This window comes from Cajanus cajan, chromosome 2 (genome assembly GCF_000230855.2).
Source record: "Cajanus cajan strain Asha chromosome 2, NIPB_CcT2T_4, whole genome shotgun sequence".
NCBI classification, from domain to species: domain Eukaryota; kingdom Viridiplantae; phylum Streptophyta; class Magnoliopsida; order Fabales; family Fabaceae; genus Cajanus; species Cajanus cajan.
Window position 1 is genome coordinate 45265414 of NC_138518.1, and position 14772 is coordinate 45280185.

At 43.8% G+C, this 14772-nt stretch overlaps 1 pseudogene; it reads left to right on the forward strand.

Annotated features, from left to right (window-relative positions):
- Positions 1-9146: 9146 nt before the first annotated feature.
- LOC145954288 (putative disease resistance RPP13-like protein 1 pseudogene) lies at positions 9147-11775 on the forward strand (annotated as a pseudogene).
- The last annotated feature ends 2997 nt before the right edge of the window (positions 11776-14772 follow it).

Consider the following 14772-nt stretch of genomic DNA (forward strand, 5'->3'; position numbering starts at 1 on the left):
GGGTTAGATGCTTGCTGACGTAGTCTGCCCTTTGTTTTCAGGTATTGTGGGCAGGGATTTATGGCGTGACTGGAAGCAACGCCATCCCTACAATGTTGTTGAGCTTGCGGTTCCCCTTGCTGCGGGAGACGGAGAGGTCCCTCCCCTGAAGGTTAATCGGAAAAGGAAGAGGGTTCCGCAGGAGGTTGGGGAGGTCGTTGTCCTCCGCGAGGCGGAGGAGACTATTGCTGGGGTCGCCGGTGCTGAGGTGGCGGGTGTGCCCGGGAGGCCTCTGCCTGAGGGGGGAGCTCGGGTAGTTTCCGAGGGGGCGGCAACCATTGTTGGGTCGTCCATCTCAACTGCCGGGGTATGTGTCCGGGCTTTTGAACGAGGAGTTACCTCTTCTCTTTTTCATATATGTGTATGGTTTCTTTCGGTTCTCTGAGGTGGATTTGTCTGTTGTAGGTGAAGGTTGTCGTTGGGTCGTCTTCTAGAGGGGCCGACCGGATTAGTACGGCGTCCGACGTGGGGGTTCCAACCGTCGGGCGGGTTGCTCCTGTCGTTGAGGTAGGCCCTGTATGCTTGTGACCTGTTGGTTTGTCGCGGTTCAAACTTGTTTGTTCAAACTCGTTTCTTCTTCTGTTGTGTGTCTTTCGCAGGCAGGCAGGGCCACGGGGGCTCCGAAAGCTTTGAGGTCGACGGCAGCAGGGGCCGGTGTTCCGAGGGCCGAGACGGGGCCTTTTTCTTCTTCGCCTGGTCTTTGTGACGAGGAGCCTGGCTCCGGGGTTCCAACCTCTGCCGCGAGGGGGCCCCCAAGGCGCCCGTATCTTGCGTATCGCTACGCGCAGGAGGGTGCCTCAATGCGGTTGGAGCACTTGAGTGCGTCGGAGGAGGTTGATTCCTGGTGGAGCGCTTCATTGACGCCTGACAAGTTTTTTCCAAGGGGGTCAGTGAGTGCGGCCGACCAGGCGATGTTTGAATCTGCCGGGCCCATGGCGAGTTTTGATGCTGGCCAGATCTTTTTGCAGAGGGGTACGGCTATTGTGGACTACTGGAAGCATAAGTGGTCCAAGCAGCAGGAAGATCTGATGAAGCTGAAGGGCCAGGTGCAGCCCTTGATGGAGGAGAACAAAGTTCTGGCCGCCACCCTATCCGAGGCGAAGATGCAAGGGGCTGAGCTTAGCACGGCCCGGAGGGAACTCGCCGAGACTCGGGGATCGCTGGAGGACGCTCTTCGTGCTACAGAGGGTGAGTCTTTCGGCTCTAGAGGCCGAGAATACGGCACTGAGGAAGAGGCTCGAGGAGGTTGAGCGTGCAGTTGTGGTGGAGCACAAAAGAGGCTTCCTCAAGGCAACTAGGCAGGCTAGGCTCCTCGCGCCAGGGTTCGACTTTTCCGGAATGCATGTGGAAAAGGTCGTTCGCTTTGGGCGGCTAGTCCGGGAGGACGATGTTGAGGATAGTTCCAGTGACAATGCCTCTGTATAGGGTGACTTGTATATGTGTATATACTTTTTGTTTCTAACTTTGTATATGGGTTGCTAATTTTTATGCCCGCGGGTACTGATTTTCTCTCGAATTTGCTGTGTCGGGGCTTGGGTTTGTTTTTTGGCCGTTTGCCTGAAGTTGTATGGTAGATTTATTTATGCCTCGACGAGTGTTATTTGAGATCATTAGGGGTGGTGTTCGATCTTGACCTCTGTCTGAGCGTGGTAATCGTCCATTTTTAGGTTGCTGCTAGTCGCAATGAGGTTCGTTTTCGACCCCGGATAGCCGTTAAGAGGTTCGTTTTCGACCTTTATTGTTTGTTAGGAGGTTCGCGCACGACCTCCATTTATTTTTAGGGGGTTTGTTTTCGATCTCCCTTAGTCATGACGAGGTTCGTTCTCGACCCCTATTTATCGTAATGAGGTTCGTTCTCGACCTCTATTGATTGTTATGAGGTTCGTTTTCGACCTCTGTTGATCGTAGTGAGGTTCGTTCTCGACCTCTATTAATCGTTAGGAGGTTCATTTTCGACCTCCGTTGATCGTAATGAGGTTCGTTCTCGACCTCTATTAATCGTTAGGAGGTTCGTTTTCGACCTCCGTTGATCGTAATGAGGTTCGTTCTCGACCTTTATTAATCGTTAGGAGGTTTGTTTTCGACCTCCGTTGATCGTAATGAGGTTCGTTCTCGACCTTTATTTGAAAACAAAGAAAAGGGAGTGCAAGTAATGGAGGAAGAATGGAAAGAGGGTGAGTCGTTATATTGACGAAAACTGTTTGTTTTACAAATTTTAGAAGTAAAATTTGAGGTGGGTGGCATTCCAAGTTCGTGGTACGGGCGTCCCGTTGAGCTCCTCTAGACGGTAGGCGCCGTTTTCCAGGTTTTCTGTAACTCGGAATGGGCCGCCCCAAGTGGGTGCGAGTTTCCCATCTGTTGCGTCTTTTCGGGCCTCCCCGAGTAGTCGCCATACCAAGTCGCCTGCTCGGAAAGAACGGGGTTTGACTCGGGAATTGTACCTCCCGGAGGCTCGAAGTTTGCAGGCCTCTTCGTGGACTTTGGCTTCATCTCTGATCTCGTCTAACAGATCGAGGTCGGTTGCTAGTTCTTGGGTGTTTTGCTCATTATTGAAGACTTGTCGTCGATGGGACACTTGTCCGATTTCGACTTGGATCATTGCGTCAGCCCCATAAGTTAACCTGTAGGGTGTTTCTTGCGTGGCTAACTGACGGGTGCAGTGATACGCCCAAAGGATACTAGGGAGCATGTCGGGCCACTGTCCTTTTTCGTTCCCTAGTCGTTTCTTGAGTTCTCGGAGGATGACCTTGTTTGCTGTTTCGGCTTGCCCATTGGTTTGGGGGTGCTCCACCGAGGTTGGGAAGTGCTTGATTCCGAGCTCTCGGAGGAAGTCCTCGAATTCCCCTGCGATGAACTGTCGCCCATTGTCGGTGACGATAGTGTGGGGGATCCCAAACCTGCAGATAATGTTTTTCCATGTGAATTTCTGCACGTTTTCTGTGGTGATTTTAGCTAGTGGGCATGCCTCAATCCACTTGGTGAAATAGTCGACTGCTACCAGGAGGAATTTTAGTTGGCCTTTCACGGGGGGGAATGGTCCCAGGATGTCCATTCCCCATTGGGAGAAGGGCCATGCCGACATCATCTGATGGAGGGCTTCGGGGGGCTGTCGGTGTGCGCTGCCAAATTGCTGACACTCCTTACATTTCTGGATGTAGTTTTGGCAGTCTGACTTTAAGGTAGGCCAGTAGTACCCGGCTCGGAGCACCCTGGCTGCCATTGAGCGAGCCCCGGTGTGCATTCCGCATATTCCCTGATGGATTTCTTTGATGACATAGGTCGCTTGCGACGTGGTCAAACATTTGAGTAGCGGAGTGGAGATTCCCCGCTTGAATAGTTCACCATTGATGATGATGAATTTTGCTGACCGTACTCTCACCCTTTGTGCCTCATCTGTGTCTGTAGGCAAGGTGCCCTCTTGTAGGTAGCTCCATATGTCCGCCATCCATCCCAGCTCTTCGCTGTCATTGGCGTTCACGATTTTGTCTTCCAGGCTAGGTGAATGCAGGGTTTCCTGGATGATGGTTCGGTGTTGACCAGGTTTTTTGGTACTGGCGAGTTTTGACAGGAGGTCTGCCCTGGTATTTTGTTCTCGCGGCACATGTTTTACTGAGAACTCATCGAAGGATGAGATCTGTTGGGATGCGATATGGAAGTACCGCTGTAGGAGGGTGTCTTTGGTTTGGTATGTTCCATTGAGTTGTTCTACCATAAGTTTCGAGTCACTGTTGCAATTTACCCTTCGAGCCCCAAGGTCTCGGGCTAATCTCAGGCCGGCGAGGAGGGCTTCGTACTCTGCTTGATTATTAGTTGCTTTAAATCCGAACTTGAGGGATTGTTCCAGGGTGACTTGGTTTGGTCCTTCCAAAATGATGCCCGCACCTCCTCCTTTGGAGTTAGAGGACCCGTCAACATGCAGGGTCCACGCTTGGGATGTTTCAGTAGAGGTCGGTGTGAGCTCGGCTACGAAGTCGGCTAAGCATTGGGCCTTCAGGGGTCCTCGGCTCTCGTATCGAATACTGAATTCGGACAGTTCTATTGACCACGCAATCATACGTCTGGCGAGCTCAAGTTTCCGTAGGATTTGTTTGATGGGATAGTCGGTTTTCACTACTACCTGATGGCTCCGGAAGTAGGGTCGGAGTCGCCGAGCTGCGGTGACTAGGGCCAATGCCAGTTTTTCGACCATCTGGTATCTTTTTTCCGCATCTTGGAGAACCCGGCTGATGAAGTAAATGGGTGTCTGCGTCTGCTGATGCTCTTGTACGATGACAGCACTGATGGCGCTTTCTGCTACCGCCAAGTAGAGAAGGAGGTCGGTAGTGTGATCCGGCCTCTGTAAGACTGGCGGGGTTGCGAGGAATTCCCTGAAGCTTTGAAAGGCTTCCTCACACTGGTTGGTCCATAGAAAGTTTTTTGGCTTTTTTAACAAAGTGAAAATTGGTCCCGCTTTCTCCGCGAGTTTGGGGATAAAGCGGGACAGAGAGACCAGCCGCCCGGCTAGGCGCTGAACCTGTTTTACCGTTTGCGGGCTCTGCATTTGTATGATGACTTTGCACTTTTCGGGGTTGGCCTCGATCCCTCTGTTGGTGATCATGAAGCCGAGGAATTTTCCTCCCTGGACGCTGAAGACGCACTTCTCTAGATTGAGGCGCATGTTATGCTTTCTGATCTGGGCGAATACTTCGGCGAGGTCGGTAGCGTGGTCCTTTGCTGAGGTGGTTTTGACCACCATGTCATCCACGTATACTTCCATGTTTCGTCCGATTTGGTGGTGGAACACTTTATCCATCAACCGCTGGTAAGTAGCCCCTGCGTTTTTGAGGCCGAAAGGCATCACCCGGTAACAATAGTTGGCGTGGTCAGTGATGAAAGACGTGTGTACTTCATCAGGTGGGTACATCATTATCTGATTGTACCCGGAATAGGCGTCGAGGAAGCTGAGGAGGGCATGTCCGGAGGCTCCATCGACTAACCTGTCGATGCTCGGTAAGGGGTATAAGTCCTTGGGGCATGCTTTATTGAGGTCGGTATAATCGACGCACATACGCCATTTTCCCGAGTTCTTTTTCACTAGGACCACATTTGCCAGCCAGGTGGTGTATCTGACTTCACGAATGAAGCCGACGTGGAGTAACTTCTGTGTTTCGGCGATGACCGCTTCCCGTCTTTCGCCGCCTACCTTCCTCTTTCTCTGTGTGACTGGTTTTGCCTCCTTGTGTATCGCTAATCTGTGGCAGATAAAGTTGGCGTCTATGCCGGGCATATCGGCGCTGGACCAGGCAAAGAGGTCCGCGTTTTTGAGGATCTCTGCCTGGAGTTGCTGACGTAGCTCGGGAGCCAATTGCTTGCTGATCTTTGTTGTTTGGCCGGGGAGCTTTCCGATTTGAAAGTCGTCGAGCTCATCGACGGGGCTGGGTCGTTCGTCGCGAGCGTCGGATCTTGGGTCGAGGTCGGTGACCTCCTCGTGGTCGGCGCGAGCCAGAGCATTGAGGTTGTTTTGATGTTGTTCGTTTGGCGAGGTGGTTTCTAGGCTGTTCGCATAACACTGTCGTGCTGCCTGTTGGTTTGCTCTGACGGAGATGATCCTTCCGTCGTGTCCTGGAAATTTCATGGTGAGGTGTGGAGTGGATACCACTGCCTTAAGTTGGTTCAGGGTTGGTCTGCCGATGATGATGTTATAGGAGGCGTCAGCTTCAACGAGTAGGTACCGTATCATGACTCGCTTTGAGTCCGGAGGAGCTCCGAAGGTCGTCAGTAGGTCTACGTACCCACGAGTGTGAACGCTCTTCCCTGCAAAATCGATGAGGGGTTCCGTGTGAGGCTGTATGAGAGAATGAGGGATATCTAACCTGAGGAATGTTGACCAATATAGAATGTCGGCCAAGCTCCCTTGGTCGACCAAGGTCTTGTGGACCTCCCAATTGGCCAGTGCTACCGCTATGACCATGGGGTCATCTTGAACCGGGTTGATCCCGACATAGTCGTCGTCGGTGAAAGTGATCGTCGGCAAGCTCTGGCAAGAAGTGGGAGTGGTGAGGTGTACGCGATTAATCTCACGCAGGTGTTTTTTCCGGGCTGAGTTGCTGGCGCCTCCTCCGGCGAAACCTCCTGCGATCGTACCGATTATTCCCCGTAGGGGAGTTGGTTCTGCTCCTGAGTTTGCCTCGCCTCGCTTTGCTCTACCGGGGTTAGGTTGGGAGTCGGAGGGGCGATCAGGGTATCGCCGTCGGGGTTGAACACGAATCTTGTCGATCTTCGTGCTCAAAGTTGTTGGGTCGACTTGGTTGACCAATTCTCCTGAGGTTGTGGCGTCGCTGTCCATAATGATTGAGTGCTTAGCGTCGTCAATCGCACGTCTGGTGTGGCTTTTAGTAAAAACCATGCAGGTGGCCGATAAGAGTCGTCTCGATCGGCCCCACGGTGGGCGCCAAATGTTCTTACCGGATTTTGGTCGTGGGGATGATCCGTCCAGTAAGATTGATGAGTCTCCTTCGTTGGTACGCTGGTGTTCCAAAATGGGGGTGGTACCTGCAAAAGAGACTCCGATGCTAAAGTTAGTTCTTGTGTGAATGATGGTCTCATATATATAATGCACGTACCTTTGTGTAGATTAGGGTTTTATTGGGCCTTAGGCCTGAGATAAGATATGCCATGATGTGATACATTGTGATATGATGTGGCATAATTAGCGGGCAGTTTTGGTCTGGGACGAGATCCCCGGGTTCGGGTGTGATTCGTCCAGATGCCGCGTTCTAGGTGTCGGGCTGACATCGCTCAATGTATGCCCGGGGGTGTCTTTGTGTTGTTGGTCTGGGCTGGGAGCCCGGGCGTGAAATACGGTTAGTACAAATCTCAACATTAAATATATTTTTAAAATCAAATTTACCATAGTGGAATCAAATTATCATATACAACCCAACAATTTAAAATTTAAAAAATTTGAATCGAATTATCCAAACAAAATATTTTAAGAATGATAGAAATTGAAATCAAAATAATTCAAATACCAAGAATTTAAAATTCTTTGAATTTGTAAAATTCCTCATCCAAACACATCATTATCTAAGTTTAAATAAGTTATAAAGAAAATCTCCCCATAGCAATCATCCTAAAACCTTCAATTTATAATTTTTCCTTATTTACTACCACATATCGTGCTCAACAGTATCATATGATATACCAAAATCATCAACAAGAAGTCTAGATAGGCCAGCCATAATAATACTCAGTATCAGCAGGCTGCCTGGAGAGACCAGCTATAACAATACTCAACATTAAGATCAGAAAGGGTTGCTAGACCCAAAACTAGCATTCGACCGGCTAAAGCCCTAAATGTTAGTCCAGCCTGGAGAGGCTGAGCTCAGAATACACTCCCTCTTCAACAAGCTACAAATAAAAGAATGCACTATCACAAGAGAAACAAAGAAGCATCTACTTGAAGACTGAAGACCAGGTGTACAGTTTGTCACCCTTGTTACCTAATAGAGTACGCAATCCAACACTCAGCTGCTATAAAGGGCGAGTATACAAGCAAATACACCTATCTAAGGGAAACAACGTAGAAGCGCCAGAACCAAGGAGACGGTGAGAAGACCTAGACGAAATGTTTACGTCTTTACTTGCCTTTGTTAAAGCAACACATAGATATTCCAAAGCACAAGTAAAGAGGGGGTAGCTGTAGACACCCAATTTCGTCCAGACCCACACAACAATGAAATAGACTTCTATTTTTGAAGAAAAGGACCTCCCAAGCATGGAAACAATAGGACATGACATCAGAAAGCCTAAAGCCCAACAAAAGCTGACTTAGTAGCCTAGAATGGGTTATTCCCAAAACGGAACGACTCATTCCCCAACTGGAACGGGTCGTTCTCAAACTAGAAAGGGCGTTTCAAACTACAAAAAAGGCCTAAAACCTTAGTTTGGAACGGACCGTTCCAGCACAGGCAGTTATGTGCTAAACTCAACTTTGGAACGAGTAGTTCTGGTTTAACAACGGGTCGTTCCAGATATGAAATTAATGCATAACGAAGGGGTCTAGAATGGACCGTTCTGGATCTGGAAAGAGTTCATATTGGCGTTGTAATGATGTAGGTTTCTCGTGGTTGGGTTTGAGTAGTAGATTGGTTAGGATAAATCGGAATCAAGCTGTTTAATTTGGTTTGGTTTACTGGCATAAGTTTTATGTGGGTTGCGTGGTCTCATGATAGAAGCATTTTATTTATCCATTAATGGAAAATAGAAATTCAAGCATAGTTCAATGGTGTGGGATTTAATATACTACGTATGAATGTAGTCCAAATTTACGGTGGCCTGTATATTATGCAAAAAGAAATGGATAAGTAGAGATGGTGGAATTCTCCTGCTGATGAAAAACTGATTGAAAATATAGTGAAGAACAGAGATCACACTTAAAAAATATTATAGATAGAAACACTTTATTTAGAAGGTAAAGAACTAAAACACATGACTCATTTATAGAGAGAAATTAAAAAACAAAAACAAAATTATAATCACATACTGTATATGCATTGCGTCAGTATTTCATAGAAAAGTTAATAGAGGGGTTGTTTAGCACACTTTAAGAATCAAGATACACATTTTAAAAGGTAATTGATTAAGTCATAAATGGATCAAACCTCAAAACGTTAATTTTTTTTTCTAAATTTAACTTTTAAACTATCATGACCTAGAGAAGGCATTATATACCATTTAATTGTAATAATTTAGACTTAAAATATAATTAATCACATAATTAATGGATAGCATAAAACTTGTGTATTTTTAAAGGAATTGGCCGGCATGGCCGGCTGTTTGGTTTCTAAATTGAATATATGCAGCAAACTTCCAAATTAGAAAGTATATTTGAAAAGTATTGTTCCAAAAATTCAAGTCAACACATGGGACAGGAAATTTTTTTTATTTTTTATTTTTTAATTATGCGTGTTGTGTTTGAGTGGCTTCTTGCAATTTATATATATCATATATCAAATGAGTACTTAAATTCCATCTTCATTGTTATCAGTGTAATGTTTTCTACAGATTCATAATAACATTTTTCATAAACACTATTAAATAATAACATTTTTCATAAACAAATAATAGAATCCTAGTAGTACAGAACTCACCTTGGGGAAGCAGTAACAAGAATGAGCCTCTTAAAAAGCTCAGCCTCTTAACTATTAAAGTTTTTTTGCTGCATTTCACTGGATTACTGGAATTCTAAATGCTATTTAATTACCACCAAATCTCTTTCTGCCACATGATAAACAGTTTTGTTGTATTCATATATCTTTTTGTTTGAAACAGGATTTCTTCCCCGGTTAGGCCAGAAGAAGTATACAATGATGAAAACGTCAAAATGCAGAGGGTATGGTCCCTTTCTTAAGTTGCTTTCACTGAGTCATCCTATGAAATTACTATTGCATTTTTTTGTTTTCTCAACGGAAGCAAATAAAATATACTATTGGTCAGTCAATAATTTTTTATTAAAAAAACAGTTGTTAAAGCGTTTACATCACCGTGAATCAAATCATTTACACGAATTAAGCATTATCATACCTCGATTACTCACAACTAAATCACCTTCAGAGTTCGTATACAATTTGCTAAACAAGAGAAGAAATGGCCTTTGCTATGGTGGGAGACGCTCTCATCTCTGCTTCTTTGCAAACCTTGTTGAATAGGATTACTTCTTCAGAGTTTCGAGATTACTTTTCCAACAGAAAGCTCAATGTTTCTCTCTTGGATGAGCTGAAGATAAAGTTGTTGTCACTCAATGTTGTGCTGAATGATGCTGAGGAAAAACAGATAACTGATCTTGCAGTGAGGGCATGGCTTGGTGAGCTCAAAGATGTTGTCTTAGATGCTGAGGACTTGTTGGATGAAATCAACACAGATTCTCTGAGGTGCAAGGTGGAGGGAGAATCTAAAACCTTCACTACCCAGGTCAGATCATTACTTTCTTCTCCCTTTAACCAATTTTATAGGAGTATCAATTCCAAGCTTGAAGTAATATCTACAAGGCTAGAACATTTTGTGAAACATAAAGATATTCTTGGTTTGCAAAGTGTTTCTAGGAGAGTATCTTACAGAACAGTTACAGATTCATTGGTTGATTCTGTTGTTGTAGCAAGGGAGGATGACAAAGAGAAGCTATTGAGAATGCTTCTATCTGATGAAGATGGGAAGAACAATCATATAGAAGTGCTGACAATATTGGGCATGGGTGGTCTTGGAAAAACAACCTTAGCTCAATGTCTTTATAATAATAATGCAGTGCAGAAGCATTTTGATTTGACAACTTGGGCATGGGTATCTGATGATTTTGATGTGTTTAGAGTTACGAAGACAATTGTTGAATCTGTCACTTCTAAAAAGATTGATAGTATTAATTTAGATGCACTTCGGGTTGAATTGAAGAACAACTTGAGTGATAAAAAAATCTTGTTTGTGCTCGATGACCTTTGGAATGAAAAATACAATGACTGGAATCATTTAATAGCACCTTTTACCAGTGGAAAGAAGGGAAGTAAGATCATTGTGACAACCCGACAACATAGAGTTGCACAAATAACACACACATTTCCCATATGTGAGCTGAAACGTCTAACAGATGAAAATTGTTGGTGTATACTTGCAAAACATGCATTTGGAAATGAAGGATTCAACAAATATCCAATGCTAGAAGAAATTGGTAGAAAACTTGCAAGAAAATGCTATGGCCTACCACTAGCAGCTAAAACATTGGGAGGTCTTTTGAGATCAGTTGTTGATGTAGAGGAATGGAGTAGAATTTTGAACAGCAACTTATGGGCACATAACGATGTTACACCTGCTTTACGCATAAGTTATCTTCATCTTCCGGCACATTTGAAAAGATATTTTGCTTATTGCTCAATTTTTCCCAAACAACATTTGTTGGATAGGAAGGAATTGATTTTGTTATGGATGGCTGAAGGCTTTCTTCAACAAATCCATGGAGAGAAATCATTGGAATCAGTAGGTGATGAATGCTTTAATGAATTGTTATCTAGATCTTTAATTGAAAGAGACAAAGCTATAACAGAGGAAAAGTTTCGAATGCATGATCTCATCTATGATTTAGCTAGACTAGTATCAGGAAAAAGTTCATACAACTTTGATGGTGATGAAATCCCAAGAACTGCTCGTCATCTAGCATTTCGTATGAAAGAATTTGATATCTCTAAAAGATTTGAGGGCTTGTATGAGCTAAAGTTTGTGCGCACCTTTCTACCACAGTCCCCATATGGATCTTATTATTACTTAACCAAAAGGGTTTCACATGGTTGGCTGCTAAAACTAAGATGTTTGCGAACACTGTCATTGTCAAAATACAAAAATATCATTGAGTTGCCTGATTCAATTGGAAATTTGGTGCTTTTGCGGTATCTTGATCTTTCCTCTACTTCCATCAAAAGACTACCTGATGCAACCTTTACACTTTACAATTTGCAAACTCTGAAATTAGAAAATTGTAAATTTCTTATTCAGCTTTCAGGAAAGATTAAGGATCTTCGTACACAAATATGCAAACTACAGGATCTTCGTACATTGACTTCCTTTGTTTTAGGAAGGGAAGACGGATTAAGGATCAAAGAATTAGGAAAATTTCTTTTCCTACGAGGTAACCTTTCCATTTTGAAGCTACAAAATGTTGTTGATCCCATGGATGCATTTCAAGCCAACATGAAGAAAAAAAAAGCAAATTGAGGAGCTTACACTGGAGTGGGGAAGAGATCCTCAAGATTCGCAAATTGTGAAAGATGTACTTGAGAACCTACAACCATCAACAAATTTAAAGAAATTCACCATCAGATACTAAGTGGCACAAGCTTTCCAAAATGGCTTAGCAACTCTTCATATTCTAATGTTATGCTCCTTCATATCAGCGACTGCAACTATTGCTTGTCACTTCCACCATTTGGACAATTACCTTCTCTTAAGGCGCTAGTGATGTTGGGAAGAAACTTTAAAGGCTAGAAGGAAGTGTTTAAGATTGGGAGAGGATGGAAGATTTTAAGAGAAAGAAAGGCTTGTTGTATTGAATGCTTCTAAACTTTTTGGCTTACATCCAAATGATACAACCATCCCCTATTTATACTAGTGGCACCTCCTTAACCAATGGCTAGGATCTTGCCACCACAACATTCATCTAAGGGCTATAATTCTTTCTCTAGAACTTTCTAAAACATTCCTACAATTCTAAACTTTTCTAAACTTATCTAGATACATCTTATGGATAAACATCTATAGATATTTTGTACATCATTCTAGAATCTTTTAGATAGGATTTTCTAGAATTCTATTTGGGCCTTTGCTAATATTGGGCTTTTATCTTTTAAGCCCAACATACAAAATCAATTTATATTCCAACACCCCCTCTTAAACTTGATTTTGTACTCCAAGCAAACTTCTCATCTTCATAAAGACTTCTTTCTTCAGTGGTTTGGTGAAGATATCTGCTACCTGATCATGCGTCTTCACATATTCCATTTGCACATCCTTGTTGCTGATGCATTCTCTAATGTAATGGTAACGGGTGTGGATGTGCTTACTTCGATCATGGAAGACTGGGTTTTTTGCTAATGCTATTGCCGACTTGTTGTCCACGTAAATCTTTGTTGGCTCCACTTGTGGCAAGCTTAACTCCTTCAATAGGTTGCGTAGCCAAATAGCATGGCAAACGCATGAAGTTGCAGCTACATACTCTGCTTCACATGTAGACAAAGTGACAATAGGCTGCTTCTTGGACATCCAAGTAAAGGCTGTGTCTCCCATGTAGAACATAAATCCACTTGTGCTCTTTCGGTCATCCATATCTCCACTCCAATCGCTATCACTATATCCAACAAGCTTGTAATTGTTAGAATTTGAGTAGTATAGGCCAAAGCTTGTCGTACCTTTGATATATCGAAGAATCCTCTTCGCAGTCTTGAGGTGAGTAGTTGTTGGAGCTTCCATGTACCGACTCACGACTCCAACGGCATAGAGAATGTCTGGTCTTGTACAAGTTAAATAGCGCAAACTTCCAACAAGACTTTTATAGAGGGTTGGATCCACCTTTTCTCCCTTTTCATCCTTACTCAACTTGATGCCGCATTCCATAGGAGTGCCAACTGGATTAGCATCATCCAACTTGAACTTCTTGAGGAGGTCTTTAGCATAGCTTTCTTGAGTAATAAAAATTCCTTTGTTTCCTTGCTTTACTTCAATTCCGAGATAATATGCCATAAGCCCCATGTCGGTCATTTCAAATTCCTTGGTCATATCCTTCTTGAATTCCTCAAACATGCTTGGATTGTTCCCTGTAAAGATCAAGTCATCGACATACAAGCATACAATCAAAATATCTTTACCTTGAGCTTTGATATAGAGTGCATGCTCATATGGACACTTGATGAAATTCGCTTCTTTGAAGTACTTGTCAATCCGAACATTCCAAGCTCTCGGAGCTTGTTTCAATCCATAAAGAGCCTTCTTTAATCTCAAGACTTTATCTTCTTCTCCTTTAACTTCATATCCTTGTGGTTGCTCAATGTAGACTTCTTCTTCTAGAACTCCATTTAAGAAGGTAGATTTGACATCCATTTGATGTATCTTCCAATTATTCTGAGCTGCTAATGATATAATAAGTCTAACAGTTTCTAGTCGAGCAACAGGAGCAAATACCTCGTCATAGTCGATGCCAGCCCTTTGACTGTAGCCCTTCGCTACCAATCTTGCTTTGTATCTCTGAACTTCTCCTTTGGAGTCCTTCTTTGCTTTGTAGACCCACTTGACACCAATTGCTGTGTGTTCTTTTGGAAGCGAGACTAGCTCCCAAGTATCATTCTTCTTTATTGCCTCGATCTCTTCATCCATTGCATTTCTCCAACTCTTCTTTCAAATTGCTTCTTGGAAGTTCATGGGCTCACAGTCTGCAAATAAACAGAATAAGGTAACATTGTCTAGATTTTCGGTTGCCTCATATATTTCTTGGAGACTTCGAAAACGTGGCATTCTTTCACTTGAGCTTTCAAAATCTTGAAGGGTTGTATTTGGTGAAGTGGGTGGAGTAGTAGGTGTCTCTTGCGTTTGTTGTTGTTGTTCCACATCATCTTCTTCAACGCACGGGAAAAAGGTATGATCCTCACAATTTGTCGACCAATCCCATTCTCCTTCTTCATCAAACACTACATTCCGACTGATGATTGTTTTCCTTGAATCAGGATTGTAGAGTTTGTACCCTTTGGAGTTTGGCGTCGTAACCAATGAAGATGTATTTTTCACTTTTGTCATCAAGTTTACTTCGTTTCTCATCTGGCACATGCACATGAGCTATGCTTCCAAAGACTCTAAGATGAGAAATACCTGGTTTTCTACCGCTCCATGCTTCTTGTGATGTTTTTCCACTAACGCTTCTTGTTGGAGAGCGGTTGGTTAGATAGACTGCATATGCAACAGCTTCAGCCCAAAACTCCTTTGGAAGTCTCTTACTTTTAAGCATGCTTCTTGCCATCTCCAAGATTGTTTTATTCTTCCTTTCAGCCACTCCGTTTTATTGAGGCGATCTTGGCACTGTCAATTGTCGTCTAATTCCATTGTCTTCACAATACTTCTGAAACTCTTTTGATGTGAACTCTCCTCAACGATCGGATCTCAAAGCTTTGATCAGAAGGCCACTTTCCTTCTCAACATGGGCTTTAAACTTCTTGAAGTTCTCGAATA